At 40.1% G+C, this 22,559-nt stretch overlaps 1 long non-coding RNA gene across 1 annotated transcript in view; it reads right to left on the reverse strand.

Moving 5' to 3' along the window:
- Positions 1-22,261, reverse strand: part of LOC112847097 (uncharacterized) — a 58,241-nt gene extending 35,980 nt beyond the window's left edge. Inside the window, exons 1-2 of the long non-coding RNA XR_003220423.1 lie at positions 22,141-22,261; positions 19,303-19,383 (exon numbers count right to left, since the gene is read on the reverse strand). This is a non-coding gene — a long non-coding RNA (uncharacterized LOC112847097). The remainder of the gene's footprint in view (positions 1-19,302; positions 19,384-22,140) is intronic.
- Between the last annotated feature and the right edge of the window lie 298 nt (positions 22,262-22,559).

Genomic DNA, 22,559 nt, shown 5'->3' on the forward strand with positions numbered 1-22,559 from the left:
ATCGTACTGCGTGCTAGCTAGCACGACGGGAGTTTATATACAGCTGTGTGCGCGCTAAGTTACTGACGTTGGACTTTATTTTATTCATAATGGTTAGTTCGTAGAGTTGCCGTACAAACGGAATCGTGCCACATTCAGAGAAAATATTACGATTTATTCTGTCGTTACGAAGCCTCCCCTGTCATTCTCTCGCCTGTTGAAACTTCAGTCATGAAACTGATCAATGATCGGCTTTTCTCTCTTGTTTGTTTATCGCGCTAAACAACAGCAGCACGTTTAAGCTTGATCAGCTGTTGTTAGAATTCATTTGCTTTTAATTTCTAGTATCAGCTGATGTTTGCTGCAGCCACAGCTGTAAAAACGGCTGTTCCAAACCAGATATCCTTACTGAATCATCAGAGCTGAACAGGTGATGGAGAAACAGGTTTACCCTTAGGTGACATGAATGAGTTGAAGGGAAGTTATGAACTGTTTCTGAGAGACAAACACCAAGCTCATTTTTTTTGTGTAGCTGACAGCTGGTAACTGTGCAGGGGCGGATCTAGCAAAGCTTTTGCCAGGGGGCCAGGTAGGGCATTAACAGAGAAAGGTGGACACAAAGATATACTTTTCTTTCTTACTCTCATACAGGGAGTGCAGAATTATTAGGCAAGTTGTATTTTTGAGGAATAATTTTATTATTGAACAACAACCATGTTCTCAATGAACCCAAAAAACTCATTAATATCAAAGCTGAATGTTTTTGGAAGTAGTTTATAGTTTTAGCTATTTTAGGGGGATATCTGTGTGTGCAGGTGACTATTACTGTGCATAATTATTAGGCAACTTAACAAAAAACAAATATATACCCATTTCAATTATTTATTTTTACCAGTGAAACCAATATAACATCTCCACATTCACAAATATACATTTCTGACATTCAAAAACAAAACAAAAACAAATCAGCGACCAATATAGCCACCTTTCTTTGCAAGGACGCTCAAAAGCCTGCCATCCATGGATTCTGTCAGTGTTTTGATCTGTTCACCATCAACATTGCATGCAGCAGCAACCACAGCCTCCCAGACACTGTTCAGAGAGGTGTACTGTTTTCCCTCCTTGTAAATCTCACATTTGATGATGGACCACAGGTTCTCAATGGGGTTCAGATCAGGTGAACAAGGAGGCCATGTCATTAGTTTTTCCTTCTTTTATACCCTTTCTTGCCAGCCACGCTGTGGAGTACTTGGACGCGTGTGATGGAGCATTGTCCTGCATGAAAATCATGTTTTTCTTGAAGGATGCAGACTTCTTCCTGTACCACTGCTTGAAGAAGGTGTCTTCCAGAAACTGGCAGTAGGACTGGGAGTTGAGCTTGACTCCATCCTCAACCCGAAAAGGCCCCACAAGCTCATCTTTGATGATACCAGCCCAAACCAGTACTCCACCTCCACCTTGCTGGCGTCTGAGTGGGACTGGAGCTCTCTGCCCTTTACCAATCCAGCCACGGGCCCATCCATCTGGCCCATCAAGACTCACTCTCATTTCATCAGTCCATAAAACCTTAGAAAAATCAGTCTTGAGATATTTCTTGGCCCAGTCTTGACGTTTCAGCTTGTGTGTCTTGTTCAGTGGTGGTCGTCTTTCAGCCTTTCTTACCTTGGCCGTGTCTCTGAGTATTGCACACCTTGTGCTTTTGGGCACTCCAGTGATGTTGCAGCTCTGAAATATGGCCAAACTGGTGGCAAGTGGCATCTTGGCAGCTGCACGCTTGACTTTTCTCAGTTCATGGGCAGTTATTTTGCGCTTTGGTTTTTCCACACGCTTCTTGCGACCCTGTTGACTATTTTGAATGAAACGCTTGATTGTTCGATGATCACGCTTCAGAAGCTTTGCAATTTTAAGACTGCTGCATCCCTCTGCAAGATATCTCACTATTTTTGACTTTTCTGAGCCTGTCAAGTCCTTCTTTTGACCCATTTTGCCAAAGGAAAGGAGGTTGCCTAATAATTATGCACACCTGATATAGGGTGTTGATGTCATTAGACCACACCCCTTCTCATTACAGAGATGCACATCACCTAATATGCTTAATTGGTAGTAGGCTTTCGAGCCTATACAGCTTGGAGTAAGACAACATGCATGAAGAGGATGATGTGGACAAAATACTCATTTGCCTAATAATTCTGCACTCCCTGTAAACACCAAGCTCCTTTTTTTGTGTAGCTGACAGCTGGTAACTGTGCAGGGGCGGATCTAGCAAAGGTTTTGCCAGGGGGCCAGGTAGGGCATTAACAGAGAAAGGTGGACATAAAGATATACTTTTCTTTCTTACTCTCATATAAAATATTTAGCTTTTATTAAATAGTTATCTGAATCTCACAACCAAAGTTTGTATAATAATACACAAGATTGGCTGTAGACCATTGTTCATAATTCAGAACACTGTGTAGAAATAACAAAAAACAAAAAGTGAATGCATGTGTGAAAAGTGGTCCATAATGTAATGCTTCAAAGCGTGTTCATGCAAACATTGTCGGGTCTGCCGTGGTACAATGGGACTTCTGCTCATGAACCTGTGTGCACAGCGTCTGCAAATCGGCGCTGTACGAAGTAACTTCATCTTTACACAAAACTGTAAGCTGTCATCTGTGAAGCGTGAGCGGTGTTTGTTTTTACCATAGTTCATGGTGGAGAATGGCTGCTCTTCTGAGTTTTGCTGTCTGTAGCCGTATGAATGGCAACTACAGTGATTAGCAGCGGCATAGGCACACATAAAATTTCTTCTGAAATTTTCGCTTTCTAGTTTTCCCTTAAAATCTTGTAGCTTTACTTGAAGAAGGAATTTATACTTTTATAAAAAAAATTCCTTTTGGTCTGTTTTTGGATTTGTGTTAAATGGTAATATGTCCACAGTCTGAAAGCTAATACACTGACGATAATGTGTGCCATGTGCTGCACGCAACAAACCAGCAACTGGCATTTGCAGCACCTGGTAAAGGTTACAAAACGATTCTGATCAAGTCAACAGTGTATCATGCTACATCTGTTGTTAACATTCGACCAAACCACAATCTGTCTCTCTCTATAAGCAAAGTTCTTTTGTTGTGCTAGCCTAACCTCAGACAGGTGTAAGAATGCAAATCTTATCTCAGTCCTTTCAAGCTGCAGATCGCTGAGCTGTCATACTTGTTTTGTCCATTGCTGCTTCCCAGGCCAATTACACAGTTATGTCTTCATGTTGTGTCTGGTATAGTACATGTGTTAAGCATGTCACTGCTAGTTTGACAGGAAATTTAGCTAAACGTTGGGTGTCTGCCCAGGTTTCGGTCTGTCTGTCGACCCTTCTGTCAACAGAACATTGCCAGTGATGCCGCATTTTATCTGTTGACTGAGAAGGGGGCGGTCACCTCTAAAGAGAAGCCCCTGTGTTTAAAAAGTCATTAGTCTTGATTTGATATCTTTGTAATTTGCAGGTGTTGACCTCGTAAATCAACAAAGCTATAAAGCTCAGCAAACTACACACAGGCTGGCTATCTAAAACCAGGCAAAATAAGAAGATGAGCAAGACTTTGAGGTATCTGTTTTATTTTGGCTCTAAATATTAAAGTAAGGAATGAAAATGAACTAAAAAGTGGATGAAGAGGAAAAACAGAGAGAAAACACAGCGTAAGGTTGGTGGTGACCATAATGGGTATTATTAAGAAAGAAAAACAGCTGTGTGGCTTAATTTTATGCAAAAAAAAAAAAAAAGCAATCAGATAGAGATAATAACTGTAGTTTTCTCATGCAAGCCTTTTCTCAGCACAATAATGTTTCCATGTGTGGGAGTGTTTGGCTGACAAATTAAAGGAACACTTTAGACGAAAGGCAAATCAAAGACCAACAATGTAAGCAAAGATTCAAATGAAATTGGACAATGAGGCCCCCAAAGTCCACAAAAAGACACAAGACAAGTTAATTGGCTATTTGTTCAATTTTGTACCCACAGAGGTCATGCCATAGTGCCGTGCCAAAGTAAATGTGCGCTCTTGACACAAGCATTACAAAGAAATAGTCCAGGAAGCCAATTCAAGCCAATTACAATGTTGACAAGGAAAGATAAATTATTTTTCTATTACTAAATACAGCAGTATGGATGTTTTAATATATTCCTTTGCTTTACATAGTATCAAATAGAAGTACAAATAGCGTAAGAGCTATGAGATAATTGCTGAATACATTCTGACATAACCTGAAGAGTTTTCTCAGGCAGAATTTAGGTGCTTATAGCCCAAATATTCCCTGGCAACTATTTTGAAATTTCTCCCTTAATAGTAAACAACAGCTATAATAAACAGTTACAGGTATTCCCTTTAAGCCCTTGTGACTTAAAAGTCATTTTCAGTCACTTTTGTCGTGATATTCTGACCTTCTCGTAGGAATTTGTTTAGACAGCACATCTTTGCATCTGACACATTTCTGTCCTTTGCACAGCTTGCACAGTTGATTCTATGATGCCTCCTGTAGGCATCTAAAGCATTGTTTTGAGCGGGCACACTGTGATTTTGTCAGACATAGAAACCGACACAGACATGCCTGTATGTGTATTTTTGATGGCAATACGTTACTTAAAAGGGGATTTTTAATGTCTGTATTAAATCTAAGCCATAGTTATTTCATACCAGCAAACCCTTCTGAGCTGTATGGCTTAACCACCTAGTGGAACTTCTTCAACACAACCCTGAGCCCCTGTGATTGGCCCATTCAGTCTTCCTAAGCATTTTCCACTTTTCCACCATTTTCTTTTATATTCTGGTAGAGAGTCTGTCAACAGATTACAATTTCCAGATTCTTCATAGATTCCATACAGGAGTATAAATTAAGCTTAACTGTATAATACTATCATGGAGAGCCTGTTGCCTCACAGCAGGAAGGTCCTGGGTTCAAATCAAGGGTGTGGCCTTTCTATGTGGAGTTTGCATGTCCTTCTCATACTTGTGTGAGTCATCCAGTATCCACTCACAGTCCAAAGAATGCATTGGTTAGGTTAATTAGTGAGTCTAAACTTGCAGTGGGTGTGAATATAATGGTAAATGGTTGTGTGATGCTGCAGCAGACTGGTAAAAAGCCCAGAATCTACCCCAGTTCTCCCCCTATGACAGCTGGGATAGGCTTCAACAAAAGACAAAACATGGACTGCAGTCAAATCTCTCTCAAAGCAACACAGCTGTATTCACAGTTTCTGGGTGAGTAATAGCTTTATACTACATGGTTATTAAATTTCAAAATTGATCCAAAATGATGGCAGAGCAATGTGATATCATGGGATTATGTATAAATTTCACACCACATTTCACGTGTCGTAAGTTTGCATTTCAAGCTTTTCACTTGTCCTTTTAAGCATTAAGTGAGACACTAAATGGGTTAGAATCAGTTTGAGGGTTAGGGTGTTGTTCGTTTAGATTACATGATGTGATATGACCCTGACAAAAGCAAACATTGCATAGTGACAACATACAAAATTACTTGAAGTATTACTCAAATGCCTTGGAACAATGGTAAATGAGAAAATGCCCATTCACTTAGCGTCATGTTATTCAAAGCCTATAGAGTTACATTTACTGTACCAACACGCAAGGATGACAAGTACAGTCTATTACAGTTAAATGATCCACTTCAAATATGGTAAAATATCACAAGCACAACCTTGACTTTTCTTTCCACCATCCTAAAACAGTCAGGTTTACAAAAACAGCCTCCCTACACAGCAGCCTTTGTTCCTATATCCCATGGGAGTGCTGCACCCTGCTGATAATTCAAAACCTCTTTATTCAAACAAAGACTAAAATCTGCCAAAAGCAAAGAGTTCAGGTCCCTGTTAGGCCATTCTGGACCTCGAAGAAGCGATTTCAAGCTGTTAGAAATTAAATTCATAGGAGTTTTTTGGGAATTATTCTCCTGAAAGGCTACAACACATGCACTACGGAAATGTGTATTTGTCTTCATTTATAATGAGAGCCTTTGTAAGTAATCCATCATTTGTTTGACATGCATTCATCTGAGCTGTATTTGTGATTTTTCTTGATTAAGGTGACTGATCCGAGGTCACTCGAGCCTCACTGCTGGAAGGTGTGAGACCTCAGGAAATAGTCCTGTTCACTGTCAGCCTCAAGACAGACAGCAGAGTGTTAACTAAGCTGAAGTCGTTGTTAATGAAGTTCAGGTCTGATGTCAGATATAGTGTTGGTCTGTGTTTTTTTACAGAAAAGTATAACAGGTTTCAATAGATGTCCTTATAATCATATGGTTATACATTTCAAAGATATCAAAAAAGGTAACTGGTGTAACCGGTCACTTATTCAGTCTAATTTTCACTAGCACTTTGCATCTGGCACATTTTTGCACAGTCGAAAGCTGTTAAAAAAAAGTCTTTGTATATTTTAAGAGGAATAATACTCACAGCAGTGTTTTCTGAAGAGCAAAACCCTCTCCCTAAAACTGAGATGAGTTGCTAATGTCTGCTTTGAGATCATGAGGAGATTTCTAATGTCTTAGTAAAAACAAGCCACCTTATCATGACTGGAATCTATCACTAACACTTTGCCTCTGTTTGGAGAAACTCATAACCTGAGAATAGTGAAATAACCGGCTTTACGTAAGGCTTACGGTGTGTTTCTTTTCGTCATCAGGACCAGATGGCACCAGCCATTAGTTAAGAATTTGATCTCAGCTGGAAAATGTTGGATTTCGCGGTCAAAGCCAATGCTCTGTGTGACTCAGCTACCTGCAGTCGATGCCAATGTGACACAGATGCTTTTACACCTTGTAGTGAAAATAGAAAATAGCTAAATGCCCTAAAGTGTTTATAGTAGTGCTATTAATTATCTTTGTGACCATTTTCCCTGAAGCTTAAGCTGCTTATTTAGATACATCATATATATACATTAAAAACACGGCACTGTGGAAGTAAACCTTTTGCATTATGTGATTTAAACTTAGTTTAGATGTGTTGAGGGACAGGTTAAATATATAAGGAAAAACATGAACTCCTGACCCACCACAGTGGTGGATATGGTGCTGTGTGGTGCATTTTTTCTTAGTTAGTTAGTGCAAATTAATAAAAAGTGATAGAAATCTTTCTCTTCCAATAGAATTGCTCTCTTCCCCATTCACAGGACACAACGGGGGTCGCTGAAGGATTTTAAATGTATGAAAATTTTAGTAATTTCATAATCCAGCTGAACACCTGTGGAAGATTTTGGAGCAGCATGTTTGACAGCACTCACCAGTCATCCAACACAGAATATGAGAGAAATATCTTTCTAATAATGTTTAGACTGAGAACAAGAGCTCCAGACACTAGAAGCAATGCCAATGCGCTCTGAAGCTGTTTTGTGGTGCTCCAACACCTTACTCAGAGACTTTATGGTGGATTTGCTTTCATTTGTCACTCTTCTGCATTTATTTGGCAACTTAAAATGAGTCTATGCGTGTTAAGGGGCTGAAAGAAAATATAAAATTTGAAAAGTAGCAACAACAAAGCCGTTAACATGTCAATCAGGATAACTTATAAAGCCACCAGGGACTTGGAAGTCAAGGCGTCGGCTACCAGCTGAGCAAATAACTCTGCAGGAGAAAAGCAGGGTCGCAGGACAGAAAACACAGAGGATGTGGAGGGAGATAAAGGACATTTATATTCATTGTTTGCTTTGGGAAAAACACATGGATGAAGGAGTGAGTAGTACACAATATAATTTGTGTACATTACACAGATGCAGGTCTGTGGACACCTGAACATCACGCCAGCTTAAAAGCATTGAACATTTCAGAGTCATGGCCATTCATCATCGACTACAACGCCCCAAAGTCCTCTGGGATGGCTTTCCACGAGATTTTGTAACCTGGCTGAACTTCAACCCCAGCTGCAACACCATTAGTGAGATTAGCGAGGCGCTGATTTCGGGTGATAAGACCAAGCTGGCAGTCATTGTTCCAGTTCACCCCAGAGGTGTTTAATGGTTTAAAATCATAGCTTTTTACTGTTCAGTTAAGGTTTTCACACATAACTGCGAGTGTATTTCTTTACTGGCCTGACTTTGTGAACACTCTTGTGTTCAAAGAGGCGAGAGCCTTTCATGAAAGCTGAGCACAATCTGTTATTATATGACTGCATGCTGAGTGCACGTTCTTTTGCAGGAAAAATTATTGAAGGTAAAATTGAGCAGATCAAATTTATCACCTCTGCACAAGCAGTACCACAAGGTATATTATCGGTTATACAGTAAATCCCACAGTTGATCAATATCAATATTCTAAATGGGATATTTCTGCTCTGATTTTTCAGTGACACATGGCTTCTGCTTTCATCAATAAATCCTTGAACTTTTGCAATCATGTAAGTGTTACACTGCAAGATTAAACAAGCAAAATATTATGCACTGAATACATTAATGCAATGTTCTACCAGTAATCACCTGCTTCATGGCCACACATGTAATGCCGTAGACTGCAGTTAAATTGGCGTCTCCCAGATGTGAGCATGTAAACTGAAACAATGTGGTCAGAGCAGCTTCCTTGCATAAACAAATGTTTAAAATGTAATTTATGACATACTTTATGTAAGTTGATCCCAACTCAGAAGGCCTCAGTGATGCTGCTGTCATAATGATACACAGCAGAGATGAATTTTGCAATCATGACAGGCCCTTAACGCTCAATTAACAAACTTATAGGGATGATTTCTTTAAAAAACAGTAAATCATGACCCATCGCACTACCACACCGAAAGCATCGGATTTATGCGCCAGAACAAATACGGCGATTTGATGAGAAAATTCCCCCAATTTATGCTTTCTGTGAGGTGAGAGGACTGTATAAACATGCATTTTTCAGTCCTACAGATGTGCCAAGACACAGCCGCTCAGTCAAGTCCGTATTTATTGAAAAATCAGTGCTGGATTTTGCCCAGATATAATTCTTGTCAGGCTTCATATATTTCTATTGTGTAATGATCTGCAGATTACAATGATAGTGCAGCTGACATTTCATAGATGATGAAAAGAGCTGAATGCAGAGCAAAAAGATAATAAACTTTGGTCTGCCGAGCTCTGGTGTAATGTGGACTCGGCAGCTACATCATTGTAAAGAGGGACGCATAATGATTGAAACACTGGTGCAGCACAGTGCTGTAAATGCATGAGATCTGCTGTCATTTAAAGAATGGAGAACATGTTCCAAAAGTCTGGGTAATGATATGATACAGAGCAGTGTATAGAAAAAGAAGCCAGTCAGTGGTTAAGAAAAGTAGCAGAACGAATCGGAAAACAGAAAAGCAAAAAAGTGACCCGAGTGGTACCGAGTTCAATAAAATCAGGTGAAGTGCATTGTGAGTTCAGCCCAGAATAATACAGTAGAAAAAAACCCACCCACTTCTAATCTCAATGTGCCAGACAGGGAGTCTGTTTACCTGCGCAGTGTTTACAAGAAACCTGGAATCCCCCTGCTGCACAACAAAAGGTGGACGTGTAAATGTGTGAGTGAGCTGTGTTTGTTACTGTGTGTGTACTACATGCACGATTAGAAGCAACACTTGAGCTCAGCAGCCCATTCTCCAACTGTATCTCCAGTTCATTTAGGTGTGACCAGCTTTGTTTGGAGCCTGGCCTCCTGCTCTCTCCCGGCTCCCCCTCTCTGAGCCGGGCCGCGAGGTCGAGCGAGAAAGAGCCTGAGCGAGAGAGGGAGCAGCCCTGACCTCCGGCGCTCGCTGCGGAAACAATGGCGACGCGCCTCACAGTGACAGCGGGAGACAGGAACAGGCACAAACACAGGAACTGTCCATTCTGCCACTGAGACAGACCTGCCGAGGCCTGAGAATCTGGGGGAGGAACTGTCTCTGGCTCACTTCGTCTCTCTCGCCTTTTCTTGATATGCCCTAATATGACAAAAAAGTGATGCACTTGTTGATTGTATGCTGTTATTAGCCAGTGGTCCCTAAGGGAGACGCTCCGAGCGCCACAGAGTCGTAGGGAATAGCACAGGGATATTTTAGGACACAATGATGGTCTTTTTTCTTTTGAGCTTATTTACCTTGCGGAAGAATTCAGAAGCTCAATTCACAAATAAGACAAACATGTCCATCAGAGATGATTTGACCTATATACTACTGGATTAGGCTGCCGACACATCAATGTTCTCCAATATAAAGTAATAAGGAGTTTTCATAACATCTTTTTGGAATATGTCAAAGTTAAATACTGTTTATCAAGTATATGAATCATAATTAGGTCTGTAGAGTTACAGTGAGGACAAATATCCAAGCTGTGTTTATACCCGCTTCTTACCTATAGATAACTACCTGACCATTAAAACACACCTAACGTGACTTCTAAGGTAACTTGTTTGCAGCAAAGGACTTTCCTCCCAAAATCTTTATTACACACACAAACGTAGAAGTTATTATTGAGGAAGTCGGACATAATATCAGCCATTTCCTCAATTTCCTCAATTTTGTCTTGTTTCCATTAGTCCATTCTTAACTAAAAGTTGAGTGTCTGTGTGTGTGTGGGCCTCACACAGATGTGTGTGTGTGTTTATATGGTGGCACATGGAAATACCAGCCCATATTCAATCAGTTCATAGTAGAAATAACGATAACAGCCTCCAGCTGATAGTTAAATAAGGGCGTGGGCATTCCTGAAAGGGCCCAAGAATTTGAACTAAAAGATTTTATCTGATCCCACACAGTTGAGTTTTTTTGCTTTGTTTCTTTTGCTCGACTTAGAAAAAGTGAAATATTCAGTTCACCATAAAACACTGCAGTTGAAGTTTGCTTATTAATAACTTTTATTGCCTCAGAAATTTGCCACGTTTTTCCTCTGAACCATAATAATAAAAGGCATTATTGATTCTAAGGAAATTATAAAAATTTAAGCCTCCATTAGAATCTAATAATATCCTGTTATTACACTATACAGAAAATTTTAACCATTTCTCAGCTATATATGAGGTGCATGTAGGCATTAGAATGATTTTATACCTATGAAATCTGTTATGAAATTACACCTAAATGAAGGGAAGAGCTATACTGACAGGAACGGTCGAGATAGATGACAGGAAAGCAGGGAAGGACGCACAGCAAATGTCCCAGTGTGGATTCAAATCCTGACCGTTGCATTGGCCTCACAGCACAGAGACTTAAATAGCACCCCACCCCGAGACTAATTAATCACACATGCAACATTATGAAGCCGTATTGGAGCCCGAGATTAATCATCTCTGTATCACCTTGATAGTCTTCTTTCCTGAAGCCATGGCTCATTTGTCAGCACCTTCTCTTGAGTTTAAGAGGAAAGGGACTAAAAGTTTAGTTGTTGTCTTAAACAAAATAATGAGAAGGATTACATTTTTCCATTTGGTCCTTTCAGCTGCGCTGTGTCATTAAGAGTAGGTTCTGGGAAAGCTAACATGCTTTTGAGGAATGATTTTCTGGCAGAGATTTAGATTTCTCTCTGTGGATGTCACATGACTAACAGTAAGTGCAGTGTACAAAAGTACATGCACTGAAACTGAACTCAAGCTAAAACTAAAAGGCAGATTCATGCCGGACAATGAGAAGGAGCTTTATTTCAGTAGTGAGAAAAGAAAATGGAACCCTTTATTCAAAAAACATTTTAAAAATGTAAAATCACAGAGGTAGGAGGTAACTGAGGGGACCTGCCTGGACAACCTGGATGTAGTAGAGTTGGAAAGGAGGAGAGTTGTACAACAGACAGCCTGAAAAGACAAGGCACACAAGAGGAAAGATCTTCCTCAGTGAGCTTGTGTACAAACTTCATTCGTAAACAGTGGCTCATCATCCATCATCTGAGAGTGAACATTTGCATTCAGGTCAGAGTCGGTTTCCTGGTCACTTAAAAATACAAAATTTTCTTCTTCTTTTTCTCAAAAGGTCAGCTCTAATACTCTTATACAGAAAAGGGCATTGATATGATTCTGCTGCAGGAAAAACGATGCCAGAGTCTTGGACTCACAAAGGAAGCAAGAAAAAGTATATGTGTGACTGAAAAGTTGAAGCTGCAACAAGCACAGGCGGTGAAAAAAAATGAGTTTAAAAACTTAGGGTCAACTATCCAAAGTAAAGGACAGTGAAGAAGAGAATGCAGGGTGATGACTGTCAGGGATGATGTGTGACAGAAGAATACCAGGACGAGTGAAAGGGGAGGTTTACAAGACCTGCTATGATGTATGAATTGGAAACAGTGGAACGGACAAAAACATAGGAGGCCGTGGTGGAGGTGGCAGAGCTGAAGATGTCAAGCTTTTCATTGGGAATGACCATAATGGACAGGATTAGAAATGAGTACGATAGAGGGACAGCTCATGTTGAGCGGTTTGGGGACAAAGTTAGAGAAACAAGGCTGGGATGGTTTGGACATGTGCAGAGGACGTGCAGCGGATACGCTGGACAAATGATGCTGAATATAGAGCAGCCAGACAAAAGTGAAAGACGACAAAGGAGGTCAATGGACGCAGTAAATTTGGACATGCAGAGGGTTGGTGTGACAGAGGTGGGTGACCGAGATAAGCCGAGGTGTAGGTAGAGAACACTATGAGAGGATGTTGCATAAAAACAATCCACTGATTACAGGAAAGTGCACAAAATGTTTTAACATGAAAGCCACACACTACAGCAAAGCTGAGCAAATATTTTAATACGTTTTTCTCAACAAATTGGACCAGAACGAGTCATAAAAATTTCAATTTGCCATAGAATGAATATTTTAAAAATGGATGAGCCAATATAATGAGCTAGGTTCTGTTATGAATCTTCAGAATGAGTGAAACCAAGAGAAACTGCACAATAATATGGTATAAAAGTAAAGTTAAGGGAGAAGCCATGAGGATTGCCAGGATTTATACATCGGGGAAACCAAACAACCTCTAGCACAACACAGAAGAGCTACCTCTTTAGGCCAGGACCCTGCAGTCTATTTACACCTACAGGCCAGTGGACATTCTTTCAATGATGAGGATGTACACATCCTGGACAAGAAGGAACGCTGGTTTGAGCGAGGAGTCAAGGAGGCCATTTACATGAAAAGGGAAAGACCATCTCTGAATTGAGGAGCGGGCCTAAGGGTACATCTTTCGCCATCTTACAATGCTGTGATTGCAGCCATTCCCCAACTCTCTGTGAATGGTACTCATGGCCATTGATCAGTGTTCTTTGATCAGTGGTTGTTGATCAATTATCATGAGAATTTGCATATTAATGATCAAGGAACTGACCTTCCAGCCCACTGTTCATTCAGTGGACTAGTTTCAGTCATTATGTAAATGTACTGTTTATAAGATTGGGGAAACCTGCAGTCAGCTGAGACTGAAGAAGTTACTTTGATGAGTGATGAAACGTTTCTCCCACTGAAAACGCTGCGTCCAGATGAACAGAACCAACTTTTGGGGATAAAGTTAATGCTGTTTGCCATCTGTTTACTGTTCTGAGGACTCTCATTTTTTGCATGCCACACAAGTGCAGTGTAGGCAACAGAACTAAAATGAGCAATGCAACTGCACAACAACCTCATCTGACTGTTTACTCTTATGCACACGCATGTAAACCCAGGCTCCAGGACCCTTGCTAGAACCCAATAAAAAGGCCACTGACACTGAGATTTAATACATTTTTTATTCTCTATATGCATTATGTTTGAATTCATTCAAACAAATTACTAATGCCACTAAAAGTTGTTCAAACTTATGAAAAGGGACAGTTGTATTGCCACCCTTTATGCAGCGTGGTAATAAAATACAGACATTTTTGGGGTTACTTACTGCAGCCTTCTGCTTAAAATGCATGATATATGTTTTTTTTGCATCATTTGCATGCTAAGTTCTTTATTGCCTGTATCTACATCTATAATAATTCCCAGTCTATTCTTTCTGTGTATATATATCAATACTGTATGCTTCATCTCATAAACTACAGTCTACACAATGGAGCTGCTGATAACAGTACTTAAGCTATAAACCTGCCAACCATTGATATACACCAAAACCCGGACTTCCTCTCTTGCACATTGTGCTGTATTCAATGTAAGTAATTGAAGCCACGAGTGGCAACGCTACAATAAGTGACCAGATTACATCACTCAGCACCCAAAGGGCACTCGACACCCCACCTCACCCCACCCTCACACCCTCCTGCTACCTCCTTTCCTCATCCAGTAATGTGGCATTGTTCATTATTGATGAGATTGACCTTGAGGAAATCCCGCTTAGCTCTAAAGTGGAGACTGTCAGTCTGACATGTGCTGCCAAGGTAAACAGAGTTAATCAACCAAATCGGTCATCTTTATGCCCGTGTGACACCTTTCTAATGTGGATTTAGGCTCTTAGTCCCCATCAGAATTCAGGAATGCAAAACTAAGACTGGAACTGGCACTGGGAACACTGGGGACATAATGTTGGGAGCAGCGTAGTCTTCCTCCCTCCATCCTGTATTAGTCTCTGAGGCCGAGCTTGAGTCGCTCTCCTCTTTTCAGCAGGAACCCCCCACTGGGTGAGGCATCGCTTTCAAAGAACTCAAATGTACAGCGTGACCCACAATTCTTTTCTCTGTAGGTCGGGTGTGAGAACGGGGCCTGCAAGTTGGCTTCAATGTGTTTTTTGAGGGAGGGAAAGTGTATAGAAAAGATTCAGCCCAAAGAGGGGAACCGCCGACCCAAGTGTCTAATGGCTGCTAACGGTTAATGATGTACATTTAACCCATGAACTCTGCTGGGCTTCCTGTAGGGTGGTGCAGTGTTTCGTGCAGGTCTCGTCCCATATGCATTGTGAGTACCTAATTAACCTTATAAGGACAGCTGGAGCATATAGCCAATCCAATGCCATTTGGGAATACTACATGCAGAATAAAGAGTCTCCATCTCTGCACATTTTCAATTTATCCTTAAAAGAAATTCATTTTTACCCCTGGTACTGTCTGAAGATTCACACACAGAAATAGAACATTTTTTGTTGTGGATTCCCTGGTGAAAGAATGCTGCTATGTTATCAGAAAAAAAGAAAAACAATTTTGGGTCCAGCTCAAAGTGGGAAATATTTGGACTCCACGAATTAAACTAGGAGACATTTTACCCGAGTACACAATAGGTGTTGTGATGCATATTACCCATTGTCCATTGTCATATTCTCCCAGCTTCACCCTCTGCTACCCAACAACACATCCATTTGACTATTACTGGAAAAAACATGGAGTGAACCAGAGAATCTCTAACGTTTTTGTTTTCATACACATCCCTCCAGCAAGTTCTTTGTCTGGCTTTGGCCTGCATTGGCAGGGTGGTGACACTCAAGGCTTCGTAAAAACAACTGATAAAAGAAAAGATGGCATAAAGCCTGTCAGTTAGCTTCCCAGTACAACAGAGGCTGTGCAGAGAATGTCTCCTCTTACTTTGCCTTTTTTCCCCTTCTTTCCTGTTGATTCTTTTATTGGCCACTGGTTAAATATATATTTATATAATGGCATGTTTAGATGTTAAAGCCATCTTTACAACCTGAGAATTTGATGTGCACTCTAAAGCAGTTTAAAAATAGGACACATATATATATATATACTGAGTCCTAATATGTCTGTGTTTAATTTTGATTTCCTAATAACATAGACAAATGTTTGCAAACTGAATACAAGCAGTAGATTCAGTTTGCACGGGGCTGATATGATATGATATCAGAAAGCCCTGGATGTACTCCTTGTTAGCAGGGATCAGTTGGATCTCCTGTTTTTTGTGGCTTTCAACCAAATGTAACTGTTTTCAATTACAAAATGGGATTTCCATTACTAATATATAATGTTTCTAATCAGACTTAAGGTCATCACCATATGTTTTAGATTTCCTTGGCGACAAGGTGGATTAAGATATACACAGGATCAGTAAATGTAGGAGGCTAAAAAAAGCAAATATCTGAGATTTGCAGACCAAGATTCAGTGATTGTGGAAGGACAAAGAGAAGTTGTGATTATAGAGGCAAATCTAAACTCTTATTCAGTTTTTGTTTTCGGGGGGGGGGTATCATTTGTTCTTCTTCTGCACTAAACTCACAGATGTGCAACAGTGCAGCCTTTGTTTTATGACTACTACTATTATGTGAGTCAAGCTGCAGAGCTTTGTCTGTAGCATAACCTCACAGTTCATTGATGACTATTTGAAACATACAGTAGAAGAATGACTGTTTGCTTCCCTTGTCTCATAGGCTTTCTCCATCCTGCCCTCTCATCCACCTGCACATTCTAATGAGGTGATCACAGCACTTAAATACCAGACTGTGATCACATTGCATGCTTGCCCCATGTGTACACTTTCCTCTCTTTGTTAGCCCACAGCCTCGCGCACACATGGAGGCCTGGGCTGTTTCCTGCAGCCAAACACAGGGATGTATGTTTCTAATTATAAACTTGATCTCAGGTTAAACACACTCTCTGCTGGCCACTGCAGTAACCAGGATTTATGGTGCCAATGTTTGGGCTCTCACCCCAAAAACCAAGCAGTGAAGCGGATCTGTTGTTGTGTCATTCACACGAGGAGAAAATAAATCTAAGGCAACAAATCTAGTAAGACATGTGCGTCACTTTCGTATTTGTGTTGGCTTCTCAAATATAAACTTAACCTGTCTAAGTGTGAGCGCAAAATGTTTCTTAATAGGCCATTGAAGGGAGGCCGGGAATGCACTTTGAATGGCAGTTACTGTTTGTTAGTTGGAAATGTGCTAAAAACAAGGTGGGGTGGTTTTATTTCCTTTCTAATGGTAAGATTAAGATATTTGGTTAAGGCCATGCAAATGTTTTAATACTTGTAAATCAAATTAAATTATTTTACTAACTAGTTTTCTGGTCAAAGATGGTACATTCATGAAAAATATTTCAGCAAATATGTTTTGACTGGTCAACTCACAGTAATGAAAAAGTACTTGTTAAAAAAGGACTAAACAGACAAACCATACCATGTTTTTTTGAGCTAATCACTTTGAGCTCTCCATAATAAACAGACCTGAGACTTTATCCGACTGTTGGTAAGAAAGCAAATAGGTGTATTTCCCACAATGAGGAACTAAATACTTAAAAGCATCTGGCAAACATATAAGTGTTAAATAGTGCAGTGCTTTTCAACATGAATGTTGTGCAAAATTTAAAAAGTACAGTACTGTGCAAAAGACTTGATTCCCTTTGTTTCTTTATATTTTCCTTCCAAGGAGCCAGATTTTGTTGTAATTTTTAAAGTGATCTTGTGCAATAGTTATCGAGTGTTTCTGGACGTTTTTCTTTGGCTGCTTTTTTACCGATTTTCAGTCCAGTGCTTGTACCTGACCAGTTTCAGAGTAATGCTTTTTTGGGAACAAATATAATTGGCTCCCACTTCTTTAGTCAAATTGACGAAAAATGCCAAAGCTAACACAGTTTGATAGACACAAAACAGTATTTTTGCAGCAGCAAGAGTCCAAAAATACAAAGAGCAATCAGCCAAAGGTATCTACAGCAGATGAACAGTGTCTGAAAGTCCTGACCTTAAGAAATATGGGGGGGGGGAAATCCAGAAAAGACCTGACACAGAACTTGAGAGATGCATCTCGTCCTTCAGTTGATTATTTTACTGTTCACTGAAGCTTCATCAGAAATGTTCTCAAGGGTTGCTATCAAGAAGAAGGGAAACAAGGGGAAAGGGCTGAGGTATACCAACTCACACAAGATCTGGCCTGAAAATCAGTGGCAACAGGTCTGATGGAGAGATGAATGTAAAATCTTTGGTTCAAGTAATCATAAATATGTACAGAGGAGTTTGGATATATGCATCTGTCATGGTTTGGGGCTGAATTTCAGCCAATTGGTTTCAGGATCTTGTTAAAGTTGATGGAACTATGAACACAGAAAAGGACCGTCAGATTTTGATCCACCATACGTTACCGTTTGGAAAACGTCTGGCTGGCAACAGCTTTATCTTCCAGCCTGACAATAACCCCAAACACACTGCCAGTAAAAACATAACTGGATAGAAAAACCCACAATGAAACACCATCAGTCATGGATTGGCCTCAGAAGAGCTTGGACATCAACATTATTGAAGCAGTGTGGAATCATATTGACGCAGAAGGGTACAATAGAAATATTCAAAGAAGAGCTTCTAAAATGTCCTTCAAGAAACCTGGAGAACTATTTCTGAAGACTACTTCAGAAATAGAAATCACAAAAAAGCTGCCTGATAGAGTTAAGACTTTAGTGAAGAATAGTTGGTCTAACCAAATACTGACTTTCAAACTCAATTGAATTTAATAAACTCTGGTTTTGCCTTATATACTGTGTTTCCATGCATGGTTTGAATATATTTCAATAAAGAATTGTGCCTATTTCCAACTTTCCTAGCGAGATTTAAAGGTTGAGGGGTTACTCAAGACATTTGCACAGAATTATATTTAGAGGAATGTCACAACAGCAGGAAGGAATGCCAGTTTGTGTTAGTCAGAAAATGTCAAGGGGCTGTTGTTGTTGTTATCCCCAAACAATATTTGAAATAAACAACATCTAAAATGTGATTCAAGCCAAGATGAATCCAGCCTGGATTATTTTAGCTTGAGTCTTTTCATTATTCAAAATAAGAGGAAATCCTTCAGAGACAGGAAGGTTTCCCTTTTGTGTAATAAAGATCCAAAATGTTGTGCCAAAAACAATGTGGAATGTGGTAAACAATAAAGGGGCACACACTACCCGAATGACACACGTGTGACTACGGGGTCTTGGCGTGGCTGGAAGTTCATCATAGTAGAGTCATGCAAACCCCAGGGATCGATGGACTTAGTTTAGCACCTACAGGGAGTTGTACAAACACGATAGTATCCAGGTTACACTGTGGTAAATGCCCTCCTGGCACAACACAAGCAGCACTTGGCATACTCAGGCGTATTACACATCAGTTCAAAAAAGCTGCGCATGCCTTCCTATATATTGTTAATGACTAATGAATCAGAGAAAAGCAGCCAAAATATTCATAAACACAGGAAATTGTATTCAATCTAACAACAAAATCACTTGGGAGGCAATGGAGTCGAGGTCAGTGTAATATTGTTGATCATAGGAAGCTCGTCTCAGAGTATTAACAATGACCAAACAAACAGAGGTGGGTCTGCAGTTGGACGCTTCGGATCAGGACAGCAACAAGTACAAGTGGGGCTTTCCTACAATCGAGTGGAGCTCCGGGGCCCGCTTCAAAACATGAAAGAAGCGCTTCGAGCTGCCAGAATCCTTTTCAATACCCTGAGGTTTTTGCAAAGGAAAAAATTCCAATCGAGTACCTTTGTTCCTTTGTTCATGTTCTCAAGTGTTCTTCTGGGAGCCCATAGGTGAACTGAGGGTGTTCTTTATCCAGGGTGTGACTGCAACCACAAAAAGTAGTTCCCATCTTAGACACATGTATAGAATATCAAAACAGCAAATTAACCCGGCCAGAAGAGGAATATGACAAAAGGATGTTAATAATACATTTCCCATGGGCTGTCTGGTGATGCAAGAGATGTGTTTATGCCTTTGCACATCTCAAATCCTGAAGAAGGAATAAAATAAATAAATAAGTTAATAGAATATTAAATAGTATAAAGCATAAAGCTAACCCTGGGGTTAGATGAACTAAATTGAATTATAGTGTTCCCATTCATAGTTTTTCACTGATGGATTTCGACATATTGTGCTCTTTTAGGAGCATTTTTTGGCATTCTCTAGTTGTTTCTTATTTAGCCACTCAGAGACAATAGGACATTTATTTTTAATCATGTTCTTCTAAAGTGAATCTTAATCTTAATTGGTTAATTTTAGAAGAACAGAACTTGATTAAAAGATCACACCGAGCTGCTCTATCTGTACTGAGAGTTCAGTACAGAGGCGTCACGTGGAGTCTAGTGACACCTGGCGGTGTAGACAACACACTACACAAAAGAGTAGCGATAAGTGGAGTTACATGTTCTCTTAGCAGAGGGGTTGTGCTATGAAGGAAGTTTTGCACAGCCAGGTTTTCTTTGCCTAAGCTGGCTCGACAAAACTTCAAAGCCCAGTTGGAGATACCGGGTATCACCGTTATGAACTTTCTCTGTTAAGAAAGACTTTCTGTTGCATCTTTTTCATTGGGGCAGAAAAAGATTAATGCTGCCTAAAATACTTAATCTTTGGATTTACCGAGGGGTAAAATAAACATTTTAATTCAAATTATGTTATTTTCAATGCTGTTGTTTATTTTAAGGAGATTGCTGTACATTACAGCTCTGAAACTTCAAAATTATACATTCAAACATGAAATATGGCTGTTAATATAGTTTAATAAAGGAGAAGTGGAAACTGCTTTAATTTTTCGCCATATGAAGATGAAATTAATTTTACTGATTGAGCAGGTGTTCTTTGTGTGTTCTGTATTAACAAAGAAAGACAGGAGGATGGAGGCCAGTTAGTGAATCTGGAGAATTACTACGGAGGAAATGAGGGCAGCTAAGAAGAGCTATGAGGATGAAGAGAGGAAAACTTGTTGGTCCAGATGACTTAACTATGGAGGTATGGGAGATGTCTAGGAGAGAGAGCAGTTGGCTTTATAATGGCGTGAAGTGTGGTGCTGATTTTCAAGAACAAGGGTGATGTGCTGTAGGAATTACAAAGGGATAAAGTTGATGTGCCATACCATGGAGCTATGGGAAAGAGTTGTTAAGGACTTTGCTGATAACAGAGGCGATGATCAGTGGGCAGCAGTGTGGCTTGCAAAGAGCACTACAGATTCAATGTTTGCTTAGGAGTGTTGATGGAGAAGTACAGGAAAAGTCAGAAGGAGTTTCACTACTTGCCACAATATCAAAGATATTGTGGCAAATGAGGAACTGTGGTACTGTATGAGGAAGTCAAGTATTTGAGGGTGGTGCAGGCCATGTAAGAGAACAACGAGACAGTGATGAGGTGTGCGGTAGGACTGATAAATGGGTTCAAAATGGGAGTGGGATTACTTGTCCACACTATGAAGAGAGTGCAACCACGGTGGTTTATGTGGAAATGAGTGTCAGGGGTGATATGTGACAAGGAAGATTTACAAGATGATGGATTATCTGCCTCAATTTCTTGAGGCTTAGCAGATTAGACTTAGCAGCAGATTAGAATAAGTACAACGTTTATATATTTTCAGTGTTAAATATACTGCTCAGAAAAATTATAGGAACACTTTGAAAAGAACAATTTTTAAAATGAACCACAATTTGCCAGATACCTCCCCAAACCATAACTCATCCACCACAAAACCAGCCATGAGTGAAATTGCCCCCACGCACCCACCTCCCCACCCCCACCCCACCCAGCTTCTTAAAATCCAACAAAAGTGGTGTCAAACATTTGTGCTGCAAAAGTTCTGGTTTGTGTCGCTATCATTTTAAAGATATTAACAAAAGTTTCTAGAGGTCATCCAAGGTCAACCAGCCTGATATGTGACAAGGAACCTTTACTGTGAAAAGGTTGTGAAACAAAAACCAGAATTTGAAAATTTTTGTCATGATCACACTCTTAAAAGCAAAAAAGTAGGTTAACATATAATAGTTAAAATAGACTATGCATTCTGTTGGAGAAAAAACTTTATTTGAGGGTAACAAAATACATAACTATCAGAACAATGTAGGCATGTTTTCTGTTAGAAAAGGTAAGTACATGGATCTGTCCAAGCCTCCCAAGTTAATACAATAACCCCCAAAATAATAGCTATCACAAACCAACACAAATGTAGCACACACGTTTGACACCACTTTTGTTGGATGGGGGGGGGGCAACTTCACTTAGATCCAAACCAGTCATGCTGAACAATGTTACAGGTAGCGTAACATTCTCCACTTCTTGTCCAGATCCTTTCACATCTGTCACATGTGCTCAGGGTGAACCTGATGTCATATGTGAAAAGCACAGAGTGCCAGTGGTGGATCTGACAATCCCGGTATTCTATGGCAAATACCAATCAGGCTCCACAATGCCAGGCAATGAGCACAGGGCCCACTAGAGGAGGTGAGGCTCTCACAGTGGCCTATTGAAGGTCATTTTACAGGGCTCTGGCAGTGCTCAACCTGTTCCTCCTTGCACAAAGGACCTTCTACAGTCCTGTCCAGCTCTCCTAGAGTAACTACCTTTCTCCTGAAAGCTCCTCCATGCCCTTGAGACTGCGGTGGAAGACACAGCGAACCTTCTGGAACATGTCATATTAATGTGTCATCCTGGAGGAGTTGGACTGACTACCTGTACAACTTCTGCATGAAGGTAAAAAAGGTAAAAAAAAAAAAAAAAAAAAAAAAAAAAAAAAAAAAAGAAAGAAAGAAAGAAAGAAAAAAAAACAGTCAGTGGCCTCCACCTGTCAAACGACTCCTGTTTTGGGCAATGTCTCTTTGTTGCTGCTCTAATGCATCTGTTTTGAATTTCATTAACACCAAAGCAGCTGAAACTGCTAGTGTGCTATTTAGCTGACCAGATCAGTATCACAGAGGTTTAATTGACTGTATGCATTTTTGAACAGTGTATAAGTAGGCTGGAGTGGAAGTGTCATCACACC

This window comes from Oreochromis niloticus, linkage group LG6 (assembly GCF_001858045.2).
Source record: "Oreochromis niloticus isolate F11D_XX linkage group LG6, O_niloticus_UMD_NMBU, whole genome shotgun sequence".
Lineage (NCBI taxonomy): Eukaryota > Metazoa > Chordata > Actinopteri > Cichliformes > Cichlidae > Oreochromis > Oreochromis niloticus.